Source organism: Oryzias melastigma, linkage group LG22, assembly GCF_002922805.2.
Source record: "Oryzias melastigma strain HK-1 linkage group LG22, ASM292280v2, whole genome shotgun sequence".
NCBI classification, from domain to species: Eukaryota; Metazoa; Chordata; class Actinopteri; order Beloniformes; family Adrianichthyidae; genus Oryzias; species Oryzias melastigma.
In genome coordinates, this window is record NC_050533.1 from 5,645,635 (window position 1) to 5,657,747 (window position 12,113).

Genomic DNA, 12,113 nt, shown 5'->3' on the forward strand with positions numbered 1-12,113 from the left:
GACAAGTAAAAAAAAAAACACACACACAACAGACATTATCACCATAAAACCATGAATCCACTTTTCAAGAAGCTAATAATGGTGTGCAAAAGAAAACACATAAAACACGATTCTAAAAGTATTTATAGCCAAATATTTTAAAACAGAGTTTTCTTGTAAATATAAATGCACCAATTTTGTTTCAGATTAAAATATGGAACCCAAAAAAGTGTTATTTTTAGGGATAAAAACAACTTTGTGCAAAAAATCTGTGATTTTTTTTTTTTTTACTCATAAGATACATGACATGATGCATCAAAGAACAAAAACAACTGACCTGCAGCCCAAAATAATAATGAAAACTATGAAGTGTTTCCAATGCAGCACAGCTGCAGAGGAAATGACAACCTGCAATGATGCGTTATTCCAGGAAATAATGAGATTTTACGGGGAAAAAATGGATGTTAATTTAAACATGGCAATGCAACACAGACCATGTGAGACAGCAGCAGTTCTGGTGACAATGTTTTCATTTATGTGAGATAATTACAGCCATGTCTGTAGTTCAAATGTTTTGTTATTTTGTTAGCAACAACATCCCTAAAAATTCAGATTGAAAATGATTTTTCGTGTCTTTGGGGCAACGTTTCTTTAAGTTCAATCACATGAAAAAGTTTTGAAGAGGATTTCCCTTTTCATCATCGCGCTTTCAATTTCATCATCTCATTTTAAGTCTTTGATGCACCAATTTTCCCATTTCCCTCCAATCGTTGCAAGCGACTGGGCTAAAAGTCGCTTTTCGTCAGGAAGCTTATAGTTTTCAAATGGAAACAAATAAAGAGCAGACTGTCTTTGAACATAGTGTGAACAAAGGGGGGTTTTTATTTCAAGCCTGAGGGTTTTTTTGTGCATTAACATGCAAAAAAAAAAATATATATCAAATAATTTTCTTATCGCTTTTAAAATATGAATTTTGTTGGGAATGGAGGTTTTTACTAAATATGGGTGGATCATTTTCTTCATGCAGTGTCAAAGGGGAGAAAATCAGGCGGCATCAGACTGTTGTGGTGAGCAAGATGTCCATGTTGAGTTCCACAGGTTAATGTCCCCCTGGCTAACAGTGAACTGTAATAATAGGTAAGAGCTGCGCCCATTACTCCCTTTGTCGTAGGAGAGGCTGCTCTGTGCTGAGCTGGCAGAGCTGGGTGCAGGGGATTACATTAATACAAGCCTCCATGCCTCTCTCCAGCCGTTCACAGCAATTTGCAATGTGTAGAGTGGGAAAGAGGAAGAGCAGATGAAGGAAGACGAGGGGGAGCGGTGGACTCCAAACCCGAGCAGCTGCTGTAATAATAGGAGATCCAGTACAAGGCCAATATGTGCAAATCTGTGTCTCCGTGATCTATTTTAACCTAATCAGCCTCATTCCCAGATTGGCCATTTGTCACTGCATTAACTTGGGGCGTCCTAACGACGCTGACAGCGGACGGGTTTATTGGCCGGATTGGACCCGATAAAATAGGAGGACATCCGATGTGGTCGTTTCTTTCTGCTCCGATGAAACATCTGAGCCAAAGATCGTTTCGATCATTTTATAGACCACTGACTCGTTCACACTTAAGTATTAAGAGACGGGAGCGAAACTAGTGAAGCTGTGATTTTTGGCCACTAGTACCTGTGGACACATCACTGATAAGCATCCGAACCAAAGGTGGAGGGAGTATCCAAACAGTTCACAGTATTAGATTACTCACAAGTTAAATAGAAGCACTTCAGTAACTTGAATACTGGGTACATCATATTGTATTCTTTTTTCTATGGGTATGCTGCGGGCGACAGGTTGAAGCAAACAACTTTATGTCTTGAAAGGGTAAGGTAGGTGAAATGTGGACGTGTCGTATGAGTTTTTCTTGCTTTTTAATCCCACCAAATCCTGTGGACTGCACTGAGAGCCCGTTAGTGCCATTTATGTCATCAGTGCGCCCTCCTTGCTTGCAGCCGACTGTAAGAAATTAGAAATGAGACAGATTATAGTTTTAAGTAAACATCCTACGAGTGTAACACGGAAACTTTTGTATCACCTGCACAGCCTGTGCATGCAGCATTTGTCAAAGAGGAGTCAGTACATGCAAATTACTAATGACCAGAGTACTAGATTAAAGCATAAAGACACCAAACAACAGCATCTACAAGTCATAAGTCAGTGCAACTATGGCTGTATTCAGACTGGACACATTCGATTTGCTTTAAGTGAACCAGAGTTTGTTTCTCCTGATAATCCAGAACAAATTTTCAGTCTGAAAACACCCAAGCAGACCCTTGTACAGGAAAAGGGAGCGCTCTCTGACCTGTCTTTAGATTGGTTTGTTTTCGAACTGAGTCTGAATACACTCTGTTCTCAGAGTGGAACAACTGGACCAAAACAGCCACCATAGCCTGAGATCACGTGATGTAAACAGATTAGAAATGAGTCAACCAATGAGCAGCAAGCAAATGTAAACCATTGACTGTTGTGTTATCAAACAGGAATAAAGAGTACAACTGTTTACTTAGTACACAATACAACAGCAGTTCACACACAATTGGAGAGATTTGCAAAAAAATAGTTTCATCAAATATCAACGTTACAACTGCTTAATGACATCAATCTCAGCGCGTAGCTGCCAGCACTATGAAAATACACAACTACATGGGTTTTACAACTTTAAAAAGTCATACAAAAACTTAATACTTACATACTAACATAATTCACATTAGTCCTAAGTTTAAACCTTGAAACAAAACAGTAGTAAAGTTAGAGCATCCAATATGTGAGAGAATAGAAACGTCAACGAGCAAAAGTAATTACTTTGTGTAGTTGATACTTTTTTCCTCCAAGCTTCAACCTGGAAGTCAGTTTCATTTTTATTCAGTTGTACAAATATTAGAATACTATTCAGCAACAGTTTTTATACACTTATTTACCCCACAACTCAACTTAAAATCCTACATAAAGAGTTACATTTCCAGTTTCTTATGTCAACATTTATACGTGGGCATCTTTTAGGGACATTAGCATCAATGTCAGGGACTTTGGACAACCCTGGAGTCTTTATAAGAGAAAAAATAAAGGAAAATGCTGCCTTGTCACTGAACGTAATGACCAACTCTGCACACACCACCCTCACAAGACACTCTTGACCCACAGAGCATTCATGCAAGACTTCTCCAGGTCCAGTGCAGTGATTGATGGGAGGACATTGCTGCCACTGCAGGAACATCATTGTTTCTATCAGATTTCTGTTCATTTTGTCATCCATTTGTTTGAACTTGAACATCCTAAAACAGCAAATGAAAGATCGTGGAATGGGTAATCTGTCAGATTATTTCTCCATCTTTTTCCAGGTAATTTTTGATTTTATATAGTGGATACTTTATTTTAACTATATTTGCATTGTCAACATGGGGTATTTTTTGTGTCCAATGATATAAACTGTTTTTGTTTTTAAAATAAAATCTCAAGTTCTAGATTTTGCTTAGCTCAGCCCTTGGATTTTGGCTGTGTGGGGTTGTTATCCGGCAGGATCTTGAAGTGAAGCTGCTTCTTCGAGTCTGGCGAAGTGGTTTGGACATCTGGTGAGGATGCGTTTCAGCAGAAGCATTTAGACACCTCCCTCAGGGAAGGGCCCTCCGGGCAGACCCGGGGCTCGCCGGTGAGATTATATCTAGCGGCTGTCCTGGGAAAGCTTCAAGTGACCGAGAGGAGGGAAGTCCGGAGACGGATTCTTGACTATTACAACGGCACCTCGATCAGGGATAAGTGGCAAAAGACGGACAGATGGACGAATTAGTTTAATTGAATGCGACTGCTTTAAAATGAGACAGAAACAGGTCGGGGAAAGGTGCTATTTATCGGTCACATTATTCCGGGGATCGGTTGGGTGATGGACCGGAAAAAGAGACACTTGTCACTGAGCGCAGGCTGAACAAGCCAGGAAAGTGTGTGTGGTGGCGGATTATGTTTGAATTTTTATTTTGGAAACCAGGTAGATTTGAATTTGTGTACTAGACCGTAGTTTACCGTCTAAAACAAAACCCCTTTCTCAAAAATGTATGAGTGGTTTGGCACCAGATTTCACCCACTCGAATTATTGCTGTGTCTCGCGTTGAGCTTTAACGTAAGAAATTTATGAGCACCGAAGCAGAAATCCATGCTCTGTTCAAGCACACTGACAAGACCAATTACATCGCAGCTTGATCCTCGGACATAATAAAGTTATCCATGTACAGGAAAACGTAAATCTGACAAAACTTGGGAGCAGGGTCACTCTTTGTCTCAGTAAATCACCGTCCGTCTCAGCTGCTTAATCACTCTCTGTTCTCCTATCTGTACCTCATTCCCTCGGCCCCCTCCTGTCCTCATTCACACACTGCTTTCCTCCTCGTCCTCTCTGTCCATCCTCCCCTTTCATTCTATGGAGAGAGAGAAGTATCAATCTGATTTATGTGCGAGTAATTCCTGATTTGTGCGTAATTTAGGGTTACGTTTTCTTGAATTATGTGTGCGTATTCTTGATTTGTGCGTAACTTTGAATTTGTGCGTACGTAACCCTTGATTTGTTTTTGGGCTTTGTGTTTGTGTAGCTTTGGATTTGTGTGTTCATATTCTTGATTTGTGCGTATATATTCCTTATTTAATTTGTGTGTAATTTAGGATTTATGCGTGCGTATTCTTGATTTGTGCGTAATTTAGGATTTGAGTGTAACTTTAGATTTGTGTGTGTGTATTCTTGATTTGTGCGTAACTTAGGATTTGTGTGTACGCAATTCTTGATTTGTGCGTAGGTTTTCTTGAATTGTGTTTGTGTAACTTTGGATTTGTGTGTGCGTATTCTTGATTTGTGCTTATGTATTCCTTATTTGTGCGTAACTTAGGATTTGTGTACAACTTTGGATTTGTGTGTGCGTATTCATGATTTGTGTGTAACTTTGAATTTATGTGTACGTAATTCTTGATTTGTGTATGTGTAATTCCTAATTTGTGTGGAACTTCAGATTTGTGTTAACGTAATTCTTGATTTGTGGCTAATTCCTTATTTGTTCATAATTTAAGATTTGTGTGTACGTAGGTTTTTTATTTCTAACTCATATAATACATTTTGTGCAAGTTTTTTTCCACTTTCTTAAACACACATGCCCGATAATGTGAGATAAGAAATCTCTAATGACCCAGCATCCTAGTAGTATTTAAACGCACCACTTACGAACGAATCAGTGAATCAGATTTGTGTGTAACTGAGGTTTTGTCTGTGTGAAACAAGCGATTTGTGCGTAATTTTTAAAGATTTTTGTGTGTAATTCGTTTCAAGCTGTTTTAATTTTATTTGTGCACATGTAAATTGTATTTTTTTAAATTTTGTAATTACAATCTTGAATTATGCACACATAAATCAGGGCGATACTTATTTCTCTCCATACATTTCCATTATGCTCACATGGATTGCTTACTCACTGTATTGATCCCTGTCCGTGTCTCTGCTACTGTACTCTTGAAGTCCCCTGCCAGATCCGTTCTCTTTACCTCACCCCGCTGTGATTCTGCTCTGCTCACACAGCATATAATGATGTATTCTTCTGCTAACTTTGCTAACTTCTCCTTCTGTCCTCCTCTTTTCCCTCACAGCCATTATGCTCCTTCTCCTCTTTCTGTACGCTCCCTCCTATATGTCTCAGTGTCTCTGTCCTTCTCTGTGTTCTCTCTGAGCGATGGCTCTATCGATTCTCCCAGTGATGATATTGCCCAAGGACGACCACAGGGCTGAAAACCTCTTTAACTTCTGCGCGTTTTTATTTATTTATTTCGGTTTGGGCCTGAGACTGGTGGGTGGGAAAGACACAATATGTCAGGCATCATTACTGACCAGGAGAAAGAAGAAAGTCACAGAAATTATTCATATTTTTGGGACTTTCTGCTGCTTCCATGAGTGTTTATTAGAGGAGTAACGATTAACCAGTTTATATTCCTATAATTAAACCAGATCAATCTGTCTGAGGCAAGTTGTTAATTGAATGGACCTATCCTATTATAAAATTGTTTCAAAACAAAATAACTCAATTATATCGATTGGAAATAGCATTTGGATTGAGAAATGGTGGGTTCACTTTTACAATAACGTAAAACGACCAAATACCGTCACGGCAGACAACAACCGTGTAATAGCAGCAAAAAATAATCAATCCATCATTTCAGTCCAATGTGTTCGGATTTAGCAAAGGCACGTGACCATACAGTAATATGTTCTTATTTTGATGTGGAAAAACAACAGAACTTGAGGAAACTAAAATGTTGATTGATTTGCTATTAATTATTGTTTACTTGTTTGTACACGTATCAGGAAAACTTCACCTGCACTGTTGAGGGGGAAACTTACTGCAGACACGATGGTGCTCAGACATTATCATCCAGACGAGGAAATTTCCCAAGTTTTCAAAACTATTTTAGCTGGCTATCAGCATCTTCAGGTATTGTCACTAGCATCTTCTATGGCCAAATTCAGCTTACAGCATTCTATCTGTGATAATGCTAATGTGAATATATCTAGTTTTTAGTTAGTTTAAAGCTAATGATGGTTAAAATGTGTGTTTTACATCCTCTTTGTCCATGACGCAATTAATCGACTGATCGGAAACACTAATCGTTTTTTAAATAATCCTTTGTGGCAGCACTAATCGGGATACGTATCGTATTGCCAGACTGTTGTCAATATACACCCCTACCGTTCAGTACTCAGGTTTTTATCACTGGTTGAATTTTTGGCTGAAGATGTCCTCGATTGATTTTAGATTATTGAATCAAATCGTTCAAAATGAAAAAATATCAGTAGGAATCGTATCAATAACCACAATTTTTAATACAGATTTAATTGTTAAAGTTAATAGTTACACTCCTAGTTTTTATGAGATCTGGTATAAGTTGGATCTAAGTGGACAGTAGTTGTGATAACGTCCCACAAACAGCTGCACTTCTGGCTCACACAGCGGGGTCATAAACACAAATACCTGCTGTCAGAGTTCCAGATGTTTCCAAAGTAGCCAGACTGTCGGCACTAACGCACGATACGCATCTAAACTCTCACACACGTGCATGCATGCTCACGCAGATCAGAAAAGATACAAGAATAAACAATAAAAAAGCCGCGTCTGCAGACTGTCTTTTTTCTCCTCAGTGTATATTTATTTAAAATCCCTGACATTTTGAGCTGCACAGCAGATATTTATTCAATTCGCTGAAAATGAACCTGCTGTGGTGGCTATTGTAGAAATTCTGCCTTGCATGCAGCTATCCCGCATTAGTGCTGCAGGATAGCTACAAGGAAGCAATTTGTTTTGGTTACAGTATTTCCCCGTAAGTACAGCGGCGGTGTGGACGGAATCCGGAATGTGTCTTCCTTCGCTTCATCTGCATTCATCCCCAAGAGCTGCACCTAATTCAGGTGCATAATGTTGAGCTGTCAAGTAACCACTCATAAAGCTCCAAACTAATTGAAAACATTCAGTAAAAACTGCTGATCGAGCAGGACTGGAATCATATATCTTCAAGACATTAAATTAAGAACATTAAGTAAGAAAACATCCCGTGCAATTTAAACTCACAGAAATGGCCCCATTGCGTAACTAATAGATCACGTCTCCTACCCAAGTTATAATGGAAGATTTGTTGTGAGGTGTCACTTCACTGACAAATTTTGCTATTCTCAAAGTTTTTACAGCTGAGTAATGTTTACCGTTTATCATCAGTCTTCAAAGGTCACCTCACATTCCTGTTTAATTAAACGTCCACGAACAATAACGCACGTGTGGTCTGATGCTGCTTTTATCGCAAAAGATATTCAAGTTTAAATTTATAGAAGGGATTTCACTGATGAAAACTTCAATTTTTGATTTAAGGAAGGCTCTTTAATCCTTGTGCTATCTTATGGGGTCCAAATGACCCAAGCCTTACACTGACGATGACAAATGGGAATGAAGGTCGACAGGATTTCATGTCTGAAAAATCATTGAAGAAAAAAAATCAGCACACTTTCTTGTGGGGTCCAGATGACCCCACTCCCAATGTCAAAATGCCTAGGAAAGTTTAAAAGTTTAAATTTTCGAATTGATGTAATACTCATCAACAGACTTTAAAAAAAAGAAAAAAAAAATCACTTTTTTTCTAAATTTGATGAACCAGTTGGGATTATGTCAATTTGTTTGTGGCTAAACATTTGCCTGAACTTAACCCCTTCAGGCTCAATGTTGCTAATTTGCAACCAATCCAGGACTCGACTTAGTTTAGCATAAACCTAAAATGGAAAAAACGTGAAAGAACCATTTCTTTTACATATAACAGGAAATAAAATAAAGCTATGAAGAGGTTAAAAAGCATATATTTTTTTTACTTATTAATTTGCATTTTTTTACTATATTTTTTGTTGCCAAACAACACAAATATATTACTGTCCTCTCAGAATATGACATTTTTAATAACAAAAAAGTTCCTGTAGTGTTTTCATTATGATTATGAAGTTTTTAACCCAAATCTTGCAACCTAAATGTCTTAAACGTTTCTTATGTTGATCTGAAGCCTCTGTTTCCATAATCTCCCCTGGGGGGGTGTGGCTTTTGGAAGAAGCCCCACCCCTGATCACCCCCTGTCTGATAGCTCTGTGTCTCGCTAGCGTAAATCTTCACCGCTGCTACATAAAAATGTCCAGCAATATCGGTAATGTCCAGCCGTATGGTTCTGATCCGGATGTCAGCTCTAACAAGGAAGTGAAGATCTTCATGGACAGAACTTCCTCCAAAATCCTGATTCTTTCTCCTTCCAGTTCACCAAAGACTCTTTTAGCTAATTCTCCAATGTTTATTGATGTTGCTGTGATCAATACATTCAATCATTGGTTTCTCAGAGTTCTTGATAAAATAATGAAAGCTAACATCAAAATGCGGTCAAATGAGCCGCCGTTCTTAGATTGATTGATTGACAGATTTAAAAGGAGAAATACTCAGAAATTGCAAAAACAAAATGATTTCTTATTATATTTGTTCTCTTTAAAAGGAAAAATGCCACACAGACATGTTAAAAACTCAAAAAACAGGATTTTCATTGGAGAACGACTTTAAAACTTTATGTCGGGAAATAAATTCAGGCATGAAAAGGTTAAAAAGCATAATCTTTCTATAACTTGTTAATCAGAATTTTTTTACAATGCTTTTTGTTCCAAAACAACACTATGATATAAATTTATTACAGTCCCTTCAGAATATTTCAACCATTTTTGTTGGTTTGTTTGCTCTCATGCATGATTATGATCAAATCAGTTGAGAAAAACAACTTCTAAAAACAATTTCTAACCTGGTAAACAACCTTGAAATTTGTTCTTTTAGTTTGTTTTGTATTATTAATTGTCCATCCTGGTGTTTTCTACTGATTTTTTTTTTAAATATGTGAGTTTTTGTGCAAACAATAAAAGCAAATTGTGACATGAATGTAAAAAAACTATTTATTTTACCTTTTTTAAAAGCTAATCACCTCTGAATCATTCTTAAATTAATCTTCATGACACAGAAGGTGCAGAAAAGGTGAGAAAACTCAGTTTTTACAGATCAGAAACTAGAATCTGACAGTTTGGACCACAGCCTGTCAGGGAAAAGTTTGAGAAAATTACAGCCCACATTTCATTAAGTGCTGCATTCATGCAATACCAGTGCAGTTCTGAATGGACTTGCCTCCAACTCTCATGAGCTCCTACACTGCAGAGAGATGCTAAATTTAACTTTCAGCTGTCAATTTCATTGTTACCACAAAGCACCATGGGAAATTATACCGGGCATGTGTTACCCTGGAAAAGTAATTTGAATATGTTAAAACATTAAATGTATCAAAACTATCCATTTTTTCTTATGGTTCATTACTTTGTTTTACATTATGCTTTCTATTTACATAATATTGTATTTGTGTTCTTTATATTTAAAACTCATCTTTTTGCTTTGTTTCTATGTAGTTTTAACATTTAAGTTTTAATTTAGTTTTATTGGCTGTATTGTACAGTGTGTGTGTGTGTGTGTTGGGTTTTATTAATGTTAAGATACTTATTGTTTGTTCATTTTTTTATGTGTAGCCCTATGAGGTGTCCTGTAACTGGAACATTTCAGTACGGTTATATTTGATACTATAAATATGTAGAGGACTTTTCTGTCTTTCTTGAAAGCCTGAAGCGCTTTAAAACCACAGTCCCATTCACACACTGATGGTGGCANNNAAAAGTAATTTGAATATGTTAAAACATTAAATGTATCAAAACTATCCATATTTTTCTTATGGTTCGTTACTTTGTTTTACATTATGCTTTCTATTTACATAATATTGTATTTATATTCTTTATATTTAAAACTCATCTTTTCGCTTTGCTTCTATGTAGTTTTAACATTTAAGTTTTAATTTAGTTTTATTACAGTTTGTGTGTGTTAGGTTTTATTAATGTTAAGATATTTATTGTTTATTCACTTTTTTATGTGTAGCCCTTTGAGGTGTCTTGTAACTGGAACATTTCAAGTTATATTTGAATCTATAAATATGTAGAGGACTTTTCTGTCTTTCTTGAAAGCCTGAAGCGCTTTAAAACCACAGTCCCATTCACACACTGATGGTGGCAACAACCTCTAACCACCAGAGTTTAGTGACACTTTGACTTATCATAAGGCAGGAATTGAACCTTTAATCTTACGATCAGAGCTTGACCGCCCTATCTTGGTTGGCCCACAACCAAAAGTAACAAAAAGGACGTTTTGACTTATAACTCTAAGAAAGAATGGTCAAAAATTCCTACTAACGCACTCCTCAACCTCGTGGTTTCCAGAAGAGTTGAAGCTGTAATTGCTGTAAAAGTTGGACCAGCATCGTAATGAACTCTATGGCTTTGGAATGGGACATTTCAGGTCAAATGTGAGTCAAGGCAGGTGAGTGAATACTTTTTAAGAATATAGTATATGTGGTTTAACAGTCAAAACACTGAAATAATGAGATTAAACATCCTTATTTTACTAAATAAACATTTGCCTGTCAAACTTTGAAAAAAGAAACCAGAACTCACTTTTCTAGAATAAAAATGTTCATTAAATATTTTATTTCTCTCTAACAAAACAAAAAATTCTGACTCCCAAATCGTCACATATTGACGTTTGGTTAAGCATCCTCCGTGTCACGTTTCGATGTATTGAGCATCGCAAACTCGTTTTGTGATGTGCTGGCTGTCCGTAAAATAAAGGGTCCACAACCTTTGCTGCGCAGTACAGGATACGATACCACACACAAACCGGTCCTCGGGACGTGGCAGGCACCGGTACTCTACATCAGACACGATATCGGACTCGGACCAGTACCAGGCACGGTACCGGACCCATATCTTTACCCTAACCCGGCATTGGATGGGGTACTGGTTGCGATATCAGACGCGGTACTGGACCCGAGCCTGTACCTTAACTTGGCACAGGACGCGGAACTGGTTGTAGTAGCAGACTTGAACCGGTACCCTAACCTGGCACCGGATGCGGAAGCAGACAAGGTACTAGACGCGAACCAGTACCAGACGCGGTAACTGATGCAAACCAATACCCTAACCCGGCACCAGATGAGGTACTGGTTGCGGTATCGATATTCTAACCCGGCATCAAACGTGTTAGTAGTTGCGGTACCAAATGCCTGACCAGACCTGAACCGGTACCCTAACCCAGGACCAAAACGTGGTACCAGACTGGTAACCTGGCACAGGACGCAGTACTGGTTGCGGTCCCAGACGCAGTATCCTACCTGAACCGGTACTGTAACCTGGCACAGGACGCGGAACTGGTTGCAGTACCAAACTGGTTGCAGTACTGGACCCGAACTGGTACCCTAACTCGATTTTACTTCCATTAACCCATCTGGTACCGTGTCTGGTGTGGGTACCAGTGTACTTCCCGTCCTGGTACTGGACCGGTTCCAGTTTGCAGCTCGGAGGTTGGGGTCCGGAGATTTAATGAGAACAGCCAGCACGTAAAAAAAACGACAAGTTTGGGACACTTAAAACGTCAAAAAGTTACTTGGAGGATTCCTTAACCAAATGTCAATTTGTGAC

At 38.2% G+C, this 12,113-nt stretch overlaps 1 long non-coding RNA gene across 4 annotated transcripts in view; it reads left to right on the forward strand.

The window, feature by feature from the left end:
- LOC112149120 overlaps positions 1–12,113 on the forward strand; it is a 17,953-nt gene that overhangs the window by 1,303 nt on the left and 4,537 nt on the right. Inside the window, exons 3-4 of one of the 4 annotated variants that reach the window (XR_002919748.2) lie at positions 1,007–1,116; positions 1,229–2,338. The exons of 2 other annotated variants lie outside the window; for them this stretch is intronic. This is a non-coding gene — a long non-coding RNA (uncharacterized LOC112149120). Of the gene's footprint in view, positions 1–1,006; positions 2,339–12,113 lie in introns of those variants that run through there. One more of the 4 variants, XR_004947070.1, reaches the window with a different exon arrangement.